The 14,492-nt window shown below is 37.6% G+C and overlaps 1 protein-coding gene across 7 annotated transcripts in view; it reads left to right on the forward strand.

Annotated features, from left to right (window-relative positions):
- The first annotated feature begins 2,225 nt into the window (after positions 1-2,225).
- LOC117414489 (E3 ubiquitin-protein ligase MARCHF8-like) overlaps positions 2,226-14,492 on the forward strand; it is a 112,860-nt gene continuing 100,593 nt past the window's right edge. For 3 of the 7 annotated variants that reach the window (XM_059026529.1, XM_059026533.1, XM_059026532.1), the window contains exon 1: positions 2,227-2,435. The gene's annotated coding sequence lies outside the window, so the exon portion shown is untranslated. Of the gene's footprint in view, positions 2,436-14,492 lie in introns of all 7 variants that reach the window. The other 4 variants (XM_059026535.1, XM_059026534.1, XM_034024254.3 and 1 more) reach the window with 4 other exon arrangements.

A 14,492-nucleotide genomic window follows, 5' to 3' on the forward strand; every position in this document is an offset into this window, starting at 1 on the left:
GAGCAGCTCCTGAACTCAGTTAAAGCACTATAACACACAGGCATACTAAACTTACAAACCCTGTCAGAACCATTATCAGATCCCAGCATCACCAGCAATGTGAACACAAGGATTGAAGAATAGATATGGCACAGTTCTCATTCTATCAATAGTTCATATCACTCACTGTAGTCGAACTATCAACTCCCTTGGTACAGATTGGTAGCATTGACATTTGTAGTATTCCTTCATTGCCATTAAATATATTTTTTATATGGACAGAAGTGGTTCAAGATTTCTTTTTACCTTCTTATTTTTGCACTGATTCGGAGATGTATGATACTGAAACACAAAAACTGCAAGTAAAGAGCTTGTTTAGCTTCATGGCTCCGGCTCTTTGGAATTCTTTCCCAGCTTTGGTGTGTGATGCTCCCACCGTCACTCACTTTAAATCAACACTCCTGTTCTCTCTTGTTTTCCATGCTCTTTAAGCCTGATATCTGCTATTAGCTGCTGCTAATATCTATCATGTATTATGCACTTTCCACTGTATTTAATGTATTATGCATTATTTTTAGTTTAGTTTTTTTTTTTTTACTGTATAGCATGTATTATGCATTTCTCTGTATTTAAAGTATTATGGATTTCCTTGTTGTTACTGCATCTTGTAAAGCACTTTGTGATGGTGGTCCACTATGAAAGGCGCTATATAAAATAAAGATTGATTGATTGATTGATTGAAAGTAGTTTGGGGTATTGTGTCTGTGTTTTTAAATCAGCATACCCTTTTTCCATAATGATTTCACCACTGACCTTGTGATCCCAAAGAATGTAATTAAACCAAGAAAGTTTGAACTTTCTTGACAAAATGAGTTGTTCAAGATCGTCTATGAGCTTATGAAGAAACTCAATGAGCAGGTAAGACTTTACTGATACAAGTTCTGCATGTAGACCACTCCCTTTAAAGTGCATAGATTTCACATTATTTTAAAGTCAACTTCCACCGATACCCCATTGCCACAAAAATACAGATTTATATTAAAAAAGGAAAGAAAAGTAATATAAAATACTAATTCTTATTGCATTGTGTAACAAAATTAATTATCCTAATGATCCTATATATATATATAGGGCAGCAGTGTGCAGTAGTGGTTAGGGCTCTGGACTCTTGACCGGAGGGTCGTGGGTTCAATCCCAGGTGGGGGACACTGCTGCTGTACCCTTGAGCAAGGTACTTTACCTAGATTCCTCCATTAAAAACCCAACTGTATAAATGGGTAATTGTGTGTAACAAAATAATGTGATATCTTGTAACAATTGTAGGTCGCCCTGGATAAGGGCATCTGCTAAGAAATTATATATATATATATATATATATATATATATATATATATATACATTTTAAAAAGAAAGACTACAGCTAATGCATAATCTGAAAACCAGAAAGCACTTCAACTGTACAAGTCAACCCTTATATGTTACATGAATGTGCTTTTCATATCACTTTGATAGATAATTGCATCAGAGGAGGCAACGAATGGGTTGCATAGCTGGATATTGTTGCTGTGTAAGATACAACTAGACTGTCTACCACTCAAGGTCAGAACGGCCAGTAAGCATACATGGGGAGTGAATATTATATGAATATGATTAAGGGTTATGCAGTTAGAAATAATTCCCTTTTTGTACTCAACCAATATATGCCGTTTAAATTAGCCTTCCATAATATGATCCAACACTTTGGTCAGATGTATGTTGATATATAGGGCAAGCACTTGTTTTCTAAATGGCCAAATTACCACAAATAATGTTATGGCATCCAATTTGTACTGTTTTTAATATTTTTACAAAATTGATGGGCCACAATTTGCGCTGGAACAAAAATAAGTTAATCTGACATTTGATGTTATTAGCAACAGAACTCTGCTATACAGAATGTGAGCTGTGATGGTCCTAGATTGCTTTAATAATGCTGCCCACCAAACAGGACCTGCCAAGATCCAGGGACCTTGTAAGTTACTGTAGTTTTAAGACTGCCTTTTCCATTAATGTAATTAACTGCAGTCGAACCACACCGACCACCCTCCTCTCTGTCAGTTCACAGAACCAACTTCACTTGTCAAACCCGTTAACCTTGGAATCCAGGCACATTGTTAAAACCCACAATACGCAGAAGCTCTACCCATGCATCTGGGACGAGCGCCGATCCTCAAGAACGCTTTAATAACCTCAGCGCGCATGCCCTAGCTAAGCGAAAGCATGACGCAATGCTGTTCAGCTGGGGTTTAGGAAATAAATAAAAGAACGCCATTGATTGTATTGGGAAAAGGGTGAGCGCAACAATTAGTTTTTGCTCCTGTGTAGAAGGCTATACATATTTGACTGTCAGGAAGACACTTGTCGTGCATTGATCAATGCCAAAAGCTTTCCTGCCTACTTCGGCTTCATTTAAAAAGGTAACTGATGACAAAAACCCAGTAAGGTTTATTCTACGTTGGATACAATCTTGTGATTAAAAATTTAATGACAATGGCTTGAAATTTAGCTGAGTGGTGATAGTCAGGTATTTTCATTGATATCGGTTTTTTGAGACAGTTCCAGCTGTGCTATACAAACGTCATGTCATTGCATTGGGAGAAATTGTAATAATTTAACTATGCAGGCAACCTTTTATTCGTATGGGAGAGAACGGGGAATAAAGTCGTTTTTAAAGAACAATAGTAATTAATTTGACCGCTTCAGTACTGTAAATGGGATACTGTACATACGTTGCAATACAGCGATTTCGTGAATTGCAAATGTTGTATTAATAATAATTGTCATTTTTAGCTATCGTTTCAAAAGTTATAACCACTCCCTAAGTTTGGGTAATACTGTAACACTCGTTGAACAGCCTTTATTTTTCACGCAATAGTAGTGCTTCCTAGTTTCACTGTGACTAGTTGCAGTTGTGTTTTTCAGTTAATTTACAGTACATCGAATGTACTGTTTATTTTCAAAACATTACATATATATTTAAAAATCTAAATGTAATATACCGGAACTGTTTACCCAATGTTCTACCCACGCTCGGGATTCCCCTTCTCATTCAAATGTCCGTTTCTGAATGTTGTGTCTGCTCGTACGTGAAGCGATAGTACAACTGAGATTTTCGCACTCTGCCCGGTGGTTCTAGTTATCGCCCGGTCACACCTCAGAAGTGGCTGAAAATGTACATTTAGTTGCCTGGTGGAACCTGTGCAGTGTTCAGTGTTACTTTAATACAGTTCTTTCATATCTTAACTACCATATTAGTGTGTAATTCATTGTTTTGCTGACATTCCAGATGGTTCTCATTCCAAAGGCATTTGGAAACAAGTTTGTTTCCCTATTGAACACTGTTTGTTTGCCCCTATATATTTTTGTTGACTAAATATGAATGCTCTTGATTTCACTTATACTATATTGCAGTATAAATAACATCTTCAAGCTATAAAGAAAAAATAAAACAGAAGCTGCAAATTAGATGTGAAAAGCCTGCAAGGCACTAAGATTATTTTTCCCACAGCAGCCTAGATATAAGAACCTTCCCAACTACAGTATTTAGTTCTGCAATGAATTGCCCAAAACAGTAAGTAGGGGAGTAAGCAGTTTATCCTAATTAGCCACACCTAATTCTGTGGCTTCTATGATATGTCAAATTAAGCTTAGTTGTTTGACTGATTTGAGATCATAGTTGCAATGCAGTTGTAGTCTTGTGTATTACCCAGATGAATAATATCTAAGGTGGGTTATGAGGAAATAATGGAACTCCTGAGTCAATAAAGCCAGGCAGAGGAAGTCAAGAACATTATTTGAACATGGTTCCATTATTACAGTGGAACAATGCCATTGTCATTATTTTAAAGTTATTTGTTTATCTTTGTCTGAAATAATCATTGTGGTTGATGCTTTACCAATGAGACTAATTTACCTTAAAAAAAAAAGACTTGATGTGCTATCTTTGTATTAGTGCACATTCTATTCAAATTCCTTGCTTTCAGGAGTGATGAGGTGTCATAATAGGAATAAAGCTTTTAAGGAGAATACTATAGAAATCTGATGTGAGAAAGGGACCTTGACCAGAGAAATCACCCTGGGTGCAATTTAGATGCTACCATCATGTGTAGCACCTCGTTCTACTCGTAATGAATAGAGCTTTTCAGAAGAAAAAAAAAATCTATGAAAAACTTTTGGTTTCAAGTCCCACCACTGGTCATTAAACACCCTTGAAATTTTGAATGTTTGCTATTTGTACCAAGTTTAGGCCGTAATAATGGCACTAGCTTGGAGCTGAGGGGTTATGATGACACATTTGAAACTACCAAAACCTTACTTAGTTGGATTTTAAAAACCAAAAAGTGATAGTAAAGTTTTTTTTCTTTTTATAAGTTGTGGTGCCTACCTAGGGGGGATAATTGATTGACTCACCAACCACTTGTGAAAAAGCCATTTGCTGCATTCTCATGCTAGCCAATCAGTCAGTTGCAGGCACAACAAAGTCTTTGGTTTAGGAAGTCTTTGATGACAGAGACAGGTGTATTTAAACGGTGCTGTAAACAGGGAAGACTATTTTTTTTTTTAAGAAAAAACGTGAATTTAGTTTTTAAAATCCAGCTAAGTAAGGTTTTGATAGTTTCAAATGTGTCATCATAACAACAAAGTCCCAAGTCCCATATGCAAGTTCATAACCCCTCAGCTCCAAGCTAGTGCCATTGGAAGCCCACATTGTTACTTTCTCTTCTAGATCAATCCTCAGACAATGCACAATTGAAGAAATAGCCAGTTTGGGTAGAACTATGTGGCACTTTAGCCTCACCAAAGTGGCCATAAGCAATGTTTGAATGCATGACAAATGCAACTTCAAAAATCTGCCACAAATCCAAAATCCCCATACTATTTATTTTGATGCTTGTAGATCTTATCAACATCTATCCAAACATATCTTTGGATGATTTTTTGGAGTCCCCCCACGCAAGTTATTACGGCTTAAACTTGGTACAAATAGCAAAAATTCAAATTTCAAGGGGGTTTAATGACCAGTGGGAGGACTTGAAACCAAATGTTTTTCACAGAATTTGGAAGACTGGTACCTAAGGGTCTTACAGCAATACTTACATTTTAGGACCCACATCCCCTACAGGGTAAAGGGTTAGGCTGAAGTTCAAATAAAACTTGTCAGTTACCCTACGTCTGGCAATTTGCCAGAAGTGAGTAGGGTGCTCCTAGTATTTTCTTCTGAAAAGCCCTATTCAATACGAGTAGAATGAGGTGCTACACATGATGGTAGCATCTAAATTGCACCCAGGGTGTCCCTTTCTCACTTTAGGTTGACCTTTGCAAGGTCACAGGTCGAAGGGGATATTTAAAAAATAAAAATAATGGGTATCATTTATTAACTCAGCGTGTCAGAAAACCCCCAGGTGAATTTTTCTAGGAAAATCTGAGTGTTGTTCCATTAAACAGCCTAAGCTTACAGATATTGAACTGTAATTGAACACTGGGAGTGTGGTATTATGGTTTATAAAATTGCACCCTACCCCACAAAGTGAATCGGTTGTCAAATGAATCAGGCAGAATGGTTCTAAAAGTTCTAAGCTGTGCTGATATGGTGACATATTTGCACAGGTTGGACTACTAGTTAGCCAATGAGGTTAGCTCCCTCTTTTCTTGCTATTTTATAAAGTCTTGACCATTGCCGTTTAATTAAAAAATAACAAAAAAAAAAACTGCAGGTACATAGCTCTGAAAATGTTAAAGCGTTATACAATTGCAATTAAAATAGACATCAAATCACTTTTCTGCTTCAACAAATTCATTTGTAATCCCTCTAAAGGCTGTGTCTGAAGCCTTTCCCTACCAGACACAGATTTAAAGTAGCTGTTCCATCTTCAAGTTAATTAATTGCAGTGTTAATTAAGTCATTTAATGATTAAAACTTTAGTCATGAAAATGAAAGTAAACAGTGTCATTATGAAATCCACATACGTAAAAATGATACCGTAAAAAAAAAAAAAAAAAACCTGAGTGGCTCATCTAGTAAAGGATGACCATGTGGTGTGCAGGGTTTCATACAGTCAGTGGAGAGCAGTTTTGCATCCTGGCTGAGCAAAGTTGGAAGTCTTCACTGAGGATTCCACGTTTAGTCATTTTTTAAAAAATTTATTTATAAAGAATTCCAGAGTCGCTGTACTTGAAGCAACAAGAAAAACTTAATACAGGACGTCTCTGATCTTTCCAGGTTGAAGTTTCTGTTACTGTAAGTCATACTGTAGTCTCATAATGGAATTTATACCTTCTGTAAATAATCGAATGGGCAAAAGTTGTTAGCTGTCTCCTGGAAGAGGTACTATTATGTAGTACCGGGGGGATTTTGAGCATACAATTGTTTGGAACAAGGATAGGTTTCAGTTGGTTTCTTTCCAGAATTTAGACTGCCAGTAAATGGTTATGAGTTGTTGACATAGCTCCAAAATCAAGCTTGGCACACTAGTTTGTTTTTACTTTTATGAACTGTACAGTATGTCATTATGGAAACAGTAGTTGGTGTAACTTTTTAGGTGGTCTTTTCTGACACAAGTTACTATCAAGAAAAAAAAAATGCTGTATCGGATTTAAGATGTAAATTGTATTTCCACAAAGACCTTGTGACATGGTACTAGATGCAACAGATAATGTAGACATGCTGAAAACAAAACAATTGTACATACACAATGTATCATATGATGAGCTAAAAAAAAACAAAGCAGCTCTGTGCAGCATGTGTGATAACAGGTTTGAAACTGTATTTAAAATAAAACTTTCCACAAGACCATCTGGTGTCAACTAGACACCTTGTACTGTAGGCACTAGGCATGCTGAAAAGCAAAGGACATTGTTGAATACTATACATATTCAACCTGTAACATAATTAGGGCATCTGATTTTTGGTGCCTTACACAGACTTCAATTCAATTGATACCTGTTCATGTATCCATTCATGTATCTCAGTCACAACCGAGAAACGTGTCAATAGTAACATTTAGGGGTGGGCACCAATATCGATATTTTGATATGATATTGATATAGATAATAATTTCCATATCATGAGATCATGGGATAAAAAAAAATGGCTTTTTACTTTGTATTGCTAATACTGCTAAAAATACAAACGCAGTACAATCAACGTTATTACAACAAACCCTGTACATACCAATCACTGTTAGTCTCGTAGGCAAACACCACACACAAAGTATTATTTAATCATTTTATTCCATTGATTGGCGTTTTTCTTTTTCAAAGAACCCAATTTAACAAATGTATTTCAAACATTCAATAGCTATAAATCTAGAAAAACAACAAATCCACAACGTGTGTACCCTCTCTCGTATGCTCTACTCCCGTTTCCTCTCACCGGCCAATCCCTTACCGTAAACTATATCCGGTTTTCAAAAAGTGGACGCATCAAGTAATACCACGTTTCCATGAACCACTTAACCCGGATATGTGCTTGGGTTGCCCCCCCACACCTCCGTTTCCATGTTTTGAAATTACTCGAGTTGGCTCCCAATTTGGTCTGGAGCCCTAATTATCTGGTCCGACTTCACTCCTCAGGCTGGTCTGAATTTGGGCTGGGAGGAAATTACATCACTAAATGTCAATCAGACAATCAATGTTGTAGGGGGCGGGAACATACCATATAACGGGACATTTTGGCTGGTATTATTCGGCGGATTTGCTACCATGGGGGATTTTGACAAAGTAATTTCAAAAACATTCAAATAAGTGTTTACTTAATGAAATCTGTCTGCTAAAACAGTAACTCGTTATAGCATCTACAACGTCAATGCAGCAACATGGAGAACAACAATGAGGTCTTCTAATCAGTTACAGTATTTGTCGTTCTTATATGGCCCTTAATTTTAAGCTAAGCATTTGCTATCTGTCAGTTTTAAAATGTAGCTATGGTGCACAACATAACGCAGTGGAATGGTCAGTGTCATGTAATTGTAGGACAGTATTGCCACGTGTGAAAACTTTAACAACATAAACCCAAAACGAAAATGCTTTACTTCGCTTTGAAATCATTTCAAACTGGTTACTAGACTAGGAAGCACTGGTAAAATCAGCTCCCTTTTATACGGTGCAGAACGGTGCCTCAGACAAGATAAAAAAAGGTAAACAAATTGTTAGACAGGAAAGAATACATATGTATAACGTACAGGGCTTCCACTGGATATCTACCAAACCCCATGCCAACTTGCCATCTGTGCCATGTTTGCCCTCTGTTTTCGTTTCAAAATCCGTTTTGGGCTGGGACAAATATACATGGGGTACGTAGAGGGGTTCCCCCTCTGAGAGAATCAACTTTGAAATAAGTGGCCCAAAGCAATTTAACCCCTGAAATATGCCGCTTCTTATTCAAATTGCGTTATTGGATAACAATCCAACTTGCTATCTGTGCCATGTTTGCCAGTTGTTTTTGTATCAAAATCAGTTTTGGGCCTGGATAAATGCACATGGGGGATGTAGAGGGGTTCCCCCGCTGTGTGAATCAACTTTGAAATAAGTGGCCCAAAGCAATTTAACCTCTGAAATACCCCAGTTACTTATCCAATTTGTGTTACATTTGCTGGATGCGAATAAGAAGCCAGCGAATAAGTCAACTTCAGCATCGTATCATTCTGCGTGACTGTATTTACATTAATAAAGATGAGTCGCTTCTGCATTGAAATTAAAAAGTAAGACTTACGAAGCCCATTTAGTTGATTCACAGAAAAAAATGTAAATGAAATAAATTTTACTATTAACATGTTTCTTAGTTGTGATTGAGATACACGAAAGGCTTAACAGGTATCAATTGGATTTTTAAAGGAGAGAATAAAAGTTGGCGGAAAACACCAAAAATCAGAAGCCCTAAGCATAATGTATTAAAAAAAAGCTCTGTGAGTGTGGCAACAGGTTTTAATTTCTAGCAGTCTTTCTCTAAAGGCCTTCTGGCTTGCTACCAGATGCAATAGAGGCATACTATGGGCCAATATATGGCAAAAAACAAAGGAAATTAATGAATATGTATTTTAAGAATTAAATCATAGACTTCTGTCAGGTGCCTGGCATGCAGAAGATGGATTTCTTCTGCATGGAACATTTGAACTGTACAATTCCAGGAGGCAACATGAGTTCAGTTTGTTTTTTCAGTAAAATAGAGAGTATGCAACCATATTAATAACCCAATTTTCGACAAACACGTGCTGTGTCCAAATGACAGTTCTGAATGAACACCAACCGAAACACAAAACAAATGATTATAATATTAATATTAATTAAAGCTGTAAATCTATATTTAATAAATTAATGTATGTAGCGTTTTAAACATTTCCAGTGAAAAAGTAGACCTGATTTAGTGTTTATAGTTATCTTTATATTTGACTTTTGAACATGTTTAAGATTTGGTCAAATACTTGCTGTTTAGGTTAGATGAAGCTTCAAATGTCATATTTTTTAACATTTTACATTGCAACCATTTCTGGTGTTCTGGGTTCTGTAGCTCTTTGAATGGAATGAGGAGGGCTGTTCAATGCAGGCACAGTACTTGCTGTGTGATCTCCAACCCAGCCAGGTAAAGGGAGATTCAGAAAAAAATGTTAAGAATTTAATAGTGGAACAACAGAACCCAGAACCATTCAGAATTTTTTCCAAGAATAATAACATAGTAAAATAAATCAAACAATAAAATGACATTTGAAAGTACTTGTTTTTAACTTTGAAAGCTTTACAAACTTAATGTTCATTTAAAAAATTTGAAACTTTGTTAATGACATCTACAGATACCAATAATGGCATTGTCTCTTCTGACCATTTTGTTGGAAGGATGTTAAAAGCTGTATAATTTAGCATTTTTATGTGGGTTGCATTCTAATAGGGGTGTCCCATGGGGGATGGTTTAGTCCATTTGTAATGCATTGTTTTCATGCAACTGACTGACCCTGGTTTACAGATAAGTATATAATTGATTTGTATTGGTGGAGAACTTCACTTCTATTAATAATTATGTTTATAAAACATGTTTGGCTGTGCCTCATAATGACACGCAAAACCTCTCCCTGTAATGTATACTGTAAAAGCTGTAGCCCCCTCTTGCAAATCTGTTTCAGGCTTTTATTTTTCAAACCCTTCTACAGTAAAGTTAATGATACATTTTACAAACATTTGCTGAAGTTTAAAACGGATATTGACCAGTGTTTTCACATTATAGTGAAAAACTATTGACCAGTGAGTTGAAAAAGTGACAGGCACACAATAATATGGAAACTCCAATCAATATCAGTTATATTAAACCTGATATAAATATAAAACATGAAAAAGGCTGAGCATCAGTTAAAAAACTTACCTGCACCATTTACCATTTGTTTCTGTGTTTATTTTGTTTTTTTGTTTGTGGTATTTCTCAGTTATTTAATAGGTTTATGTCCGAACGCATTGTAACAAGCTGGGGTGTGACAGCTAAGGGCACTATTGACTACTACAGTGAATACAGACTGGTTTTGTGGACAGTAAGACTAACGGTTGTTGGTCATGTGACCAGTATTAGTCAATTAGGTTATGAGTAACAATCTGAGTGTCTAATTAATAGCCATCACATCACTTGTGGCAAGGATAGTGAGAGAAGTGCCAGGCAAGGAAGTGTAGTGGGTGTAATGCAGGTTAAATCTCCAATTTTAAAGAGCTTTACGGGAACGATGACAAGAGAATAATTTGTTAAAAAGGAAGTCTTATTTGGGATTTTTAAGATGAATTAAACAACAACTGAACACTGCTCTCCCATTGTTTGCTATGGAGGTCTGCTGTTCTGTTATTACCTCTCTAACAGAACGGCTAAAAGCATAGCTGAGAGATGACTCTAACGATTGCATCTGTTCTGAAACTGCTTACTGATGAAATGCATCACACGGAAATAAAAAAAATACAAAACTTAAACAAATTGTAGTGTAATAGTTCCTCGGTAATAATGGAAAGCCAGAGGACTGAATTTGTAACATGCCAATGCCATTATATCTTAATTATTCCCCGCAATATGATGTTGGAGTGAGATAGAAACCCGGAAGACCTTGAAAAGTCAGCAGCAAGATTTTTATTTTGCGCCTATATAAAAGGACAAAACAACTTGTTTCACCTACAGTACAGTAGTCCGTCACATAACCCGGCTGTGGTGGGACCAGCATAAAGGTCAAAATTGCTATTGACAAAACTATGATAGACTGGTACATATTTGTGAACATGATGTAGTAATTCAGAGTGTCTTCTATTCCAACATATATGGCAATAAATCATACATACCAGGCTTATCCAGTTCCTTCAAAATGGACTCCCATATATTATATTTCAAATCTGTATCTTTATAATTGTGATTCCCTTTGTCATAAAGCTCTGGGTATTTTTTCAATGACAAGTATTATTGTTTCCTCTGTCATTTTGGATACTGCTTCACCCTGCTGGACACGTGCATTGAAGCTGTTCTCTGATTGCTCAATGCCCTAGTTGACGTGCGGCAAATCGCAAAAAATAGGATTCAGTCCTATTTATTTTGTGTTGCTCCAGTGCCGCTTCCGCATCACCTGTCGCATCGCCTGTGGTGTGAAAGATAGGCTCTATTCATTTTGACGCATTGCTGCACAGTTGGCTTGCTGCATCGCATCTGATGGGTAGCAGCCTTAAGGGCGGATATGTAAAACATCGGATTATACACAGCTGTAACAATTACTATATTCACACAGTTACTGTTTTGAGATTTAGCTTTTATTAGGGAACTGCCCTAAATCCCTTGTTTAGAAAAAGATGCAGTGTATTAATGCTTGTGACTGGGTAGTCGTGTGGGTGCATGCATTCACTGCTGAATGACAGAGAGGAGCTTGAAACGGAGGTTGAGGTTGATATGCCCTGCAGGCAAACAGGATTTATTTACATATCAACACACTGAACAGCTCATGTGACACCAGTAGCACACAGAGTACATACAACAGTGTACAAAAACTTTGTTGGGATCTACAATCTCTGAACTAATTTTCTCTGTTCAATAATAAATGAACTCCGGCTACTGGCCCGGTTGTCGGCAGCTTCGACTTGGTTGCTCACTCTTCGGTATCCAACCCTGTTTTTAACTCCTCTCTCTCTCTCTCTCTCTCTCTCTCTCTCTCTCTCTCTCTCTCTCTCTCTCTCTCTCTCTCTCTCTAATATTTTTATTTAATATCCCTCTCTGGAACTCAGCCGGTTGTCGGATTAGCGTAGAGATTGTATTATGCACATACAGTGTTTGGAGATGAACTCTCAATCTCACTGCAACGTCAATCTCCAGTACAATTCTGAGAAGGAGACGCACAGGGCTCTACTCATGGCGGTGATCCAGGGCTCATTAGGGACTGTACACACATTTTATGGAAATACAAGCACCGTTCCTAGATAGAAAAAAGGGCATAGTCAACCAGGGAAGAATAATTCAGGTAAATTGGCTACACTTTGATATTTGTCCAATAGCCAGTGAACTTTTCTTATTCACCTGCATATGACCTTAAAAACGTTTAAATAAAAATAGTTTTTCATTTGGTAGTAAATTTATATCACCTGTCATAAGGTTAAGTTGCCAAGTATAGACAATTAAACAGTAAAATATTACAGATGGATTGTTTTCTTTTTCCTGTGTGGCTCAGCTGTTTCTACTCAATTTCAGCTAGTTGGCAAAAAAACATCAAGTGACTTGCACAACAGGGTACGCTTTACTGCTGTGGGTGACATTTTAATACCAGCATCTCCAGAGTCACTGCCTGCTGTTGAGTATTGTACACACATAATACAATGAGATGCAATAGTACCATCTCCTCAAGCATTTTGGATTAAAGTAGTACAACCTGTTTTATGTCTTGCAGTACCAGCCAGTAAACCCCATGATACCACCCTTTTCACTTCCTTTGCTGACCATGTTATTCTGGGTTCACTGTACTTCATTAAAGAGACATAGATACTTTCTCAGTTTCTGTACTGTTTTGTGTGATTCTTATTGCAATTAATTCAGATGTTGTATTTTTGCTGTAATAAGGTGCTTTACTATGAAGTCTAGTTGTTGCCCCAGCACCCAATAGTGCAAGCAGTGTACAGTAACAGGTAGTGCTGTTTGATGCATTGCAATTACGGATTCTGACACCTGTCGGTGAGGTGGGGTTAAAAGCTCCAAAACCACGAAAGCACTTGAGTCAAGCTCTTTTGCATAGTGGTTGCGGTGTGCATGGTCGCTGGTTCGCGCAGAGTGGAAGAGTGTACCAGGCTGTTTCACACCTTCGCTTGCAGTGTGTGAGGTCGGTAATTGGCCCCCAGCCTCTGCCCCTGTTACACCAGCAAAACAAGAGGAAACTTGTGACTAGATGGTGCCGGCTCTTTTCAAAGACACTTTGGCTGATCTACATATGTATGGTAGACAACTAGACCAGAAGAGAAGCTCTTGTGTCTGTACTGTACCTGTTTTACTGCTGTGTTGTGTAATAGACCTCTTTGAACACCTATAAAGTTTACATTAACACTGGTGCGCACAGTTTGATGATTCTACTAAGGTGATGGATATGCAAGAAAAAAGCTATATACTATTGACTTTTGAGTTAAATTTCAGTTAGTGAAGAAGTACTTGTAGTTTTGACATCTTTCTTTCATTAACAGTCTATTTCTTAAATAGGTACAGCATAATATGATTTTACATTGAGGTGCCAGTACCAGTACATATGTATCACAACCTGTGGATTTATGGAGGCAAACATACATAAGTACATAGTCAGTCATACTATATATATACACTGAGTGTACAAAACATTAGGAACACCTTCCTAATATTGAGTTGCACCCCCTTTTGCCTTCAGAACAGCCTCAATTTGTCGGGGCATGGACTCTACAAGGTGTCGAAAGCGTTCCACAGGGATGCTGGCCCATGTTGACTCCAATGCTTCCCACAGTTGTGTCAAGTTGGCTGGTACTGAATCTCTACTCCGAATAGCTAGTTCCATCTCATCCCACAGATGCTCAATTGGATTGAGATCTGGTGACTGCGCAGGCCACTGCAGTAAGATGAATTCACTGTCATGTTCGTGGAACCATTCCTGGACACTCCTAGCCTTGTGGTATGGGGCATTATCCTGCTGAAAAAATCCATTAGCAGATGGATACACTGCTGCCATGAAGGGATGCACCTACTTGGCAATGATGTTCAGATATCCTGTGGCATTCAAACGTTGCTCCACTTTTATCAAGGGGCCCAATGTGTGCCATGAAAACACACCCCACACCATCAGACCAGCCAATGTTTTTCCAATCCTCCAGTGTCCAGTGTTTTTGTTCCTTAGCCCACTGCAACCGCAGTTTCTTGTGTTTTGCTGAAAGAAGTGGAACTCTGTTAGGTTGTCAGCTGCCATACCCCATTCGTGTCAAGGTACGACGAGTTGTGCATTCTTTTATGGGTCTTTCGGCACCAATGTTGTACT

The sequence above is a fragment of the Acipenser ruthenus genome, chromosome 7 (genome assembly GCF_902713425.1).
Source record: "Acipenser ruthenus chromosome 7, fAciRut3.2 maternal haplotype, whole genome shotgun sequence".
NCBI classification, from domain to species: Eukaryota; Metazoa; Chordata; class Actinopteri; order Acipenseriformes; family Acipenseridae; genus Acipenser; species Acipenser ruthenus.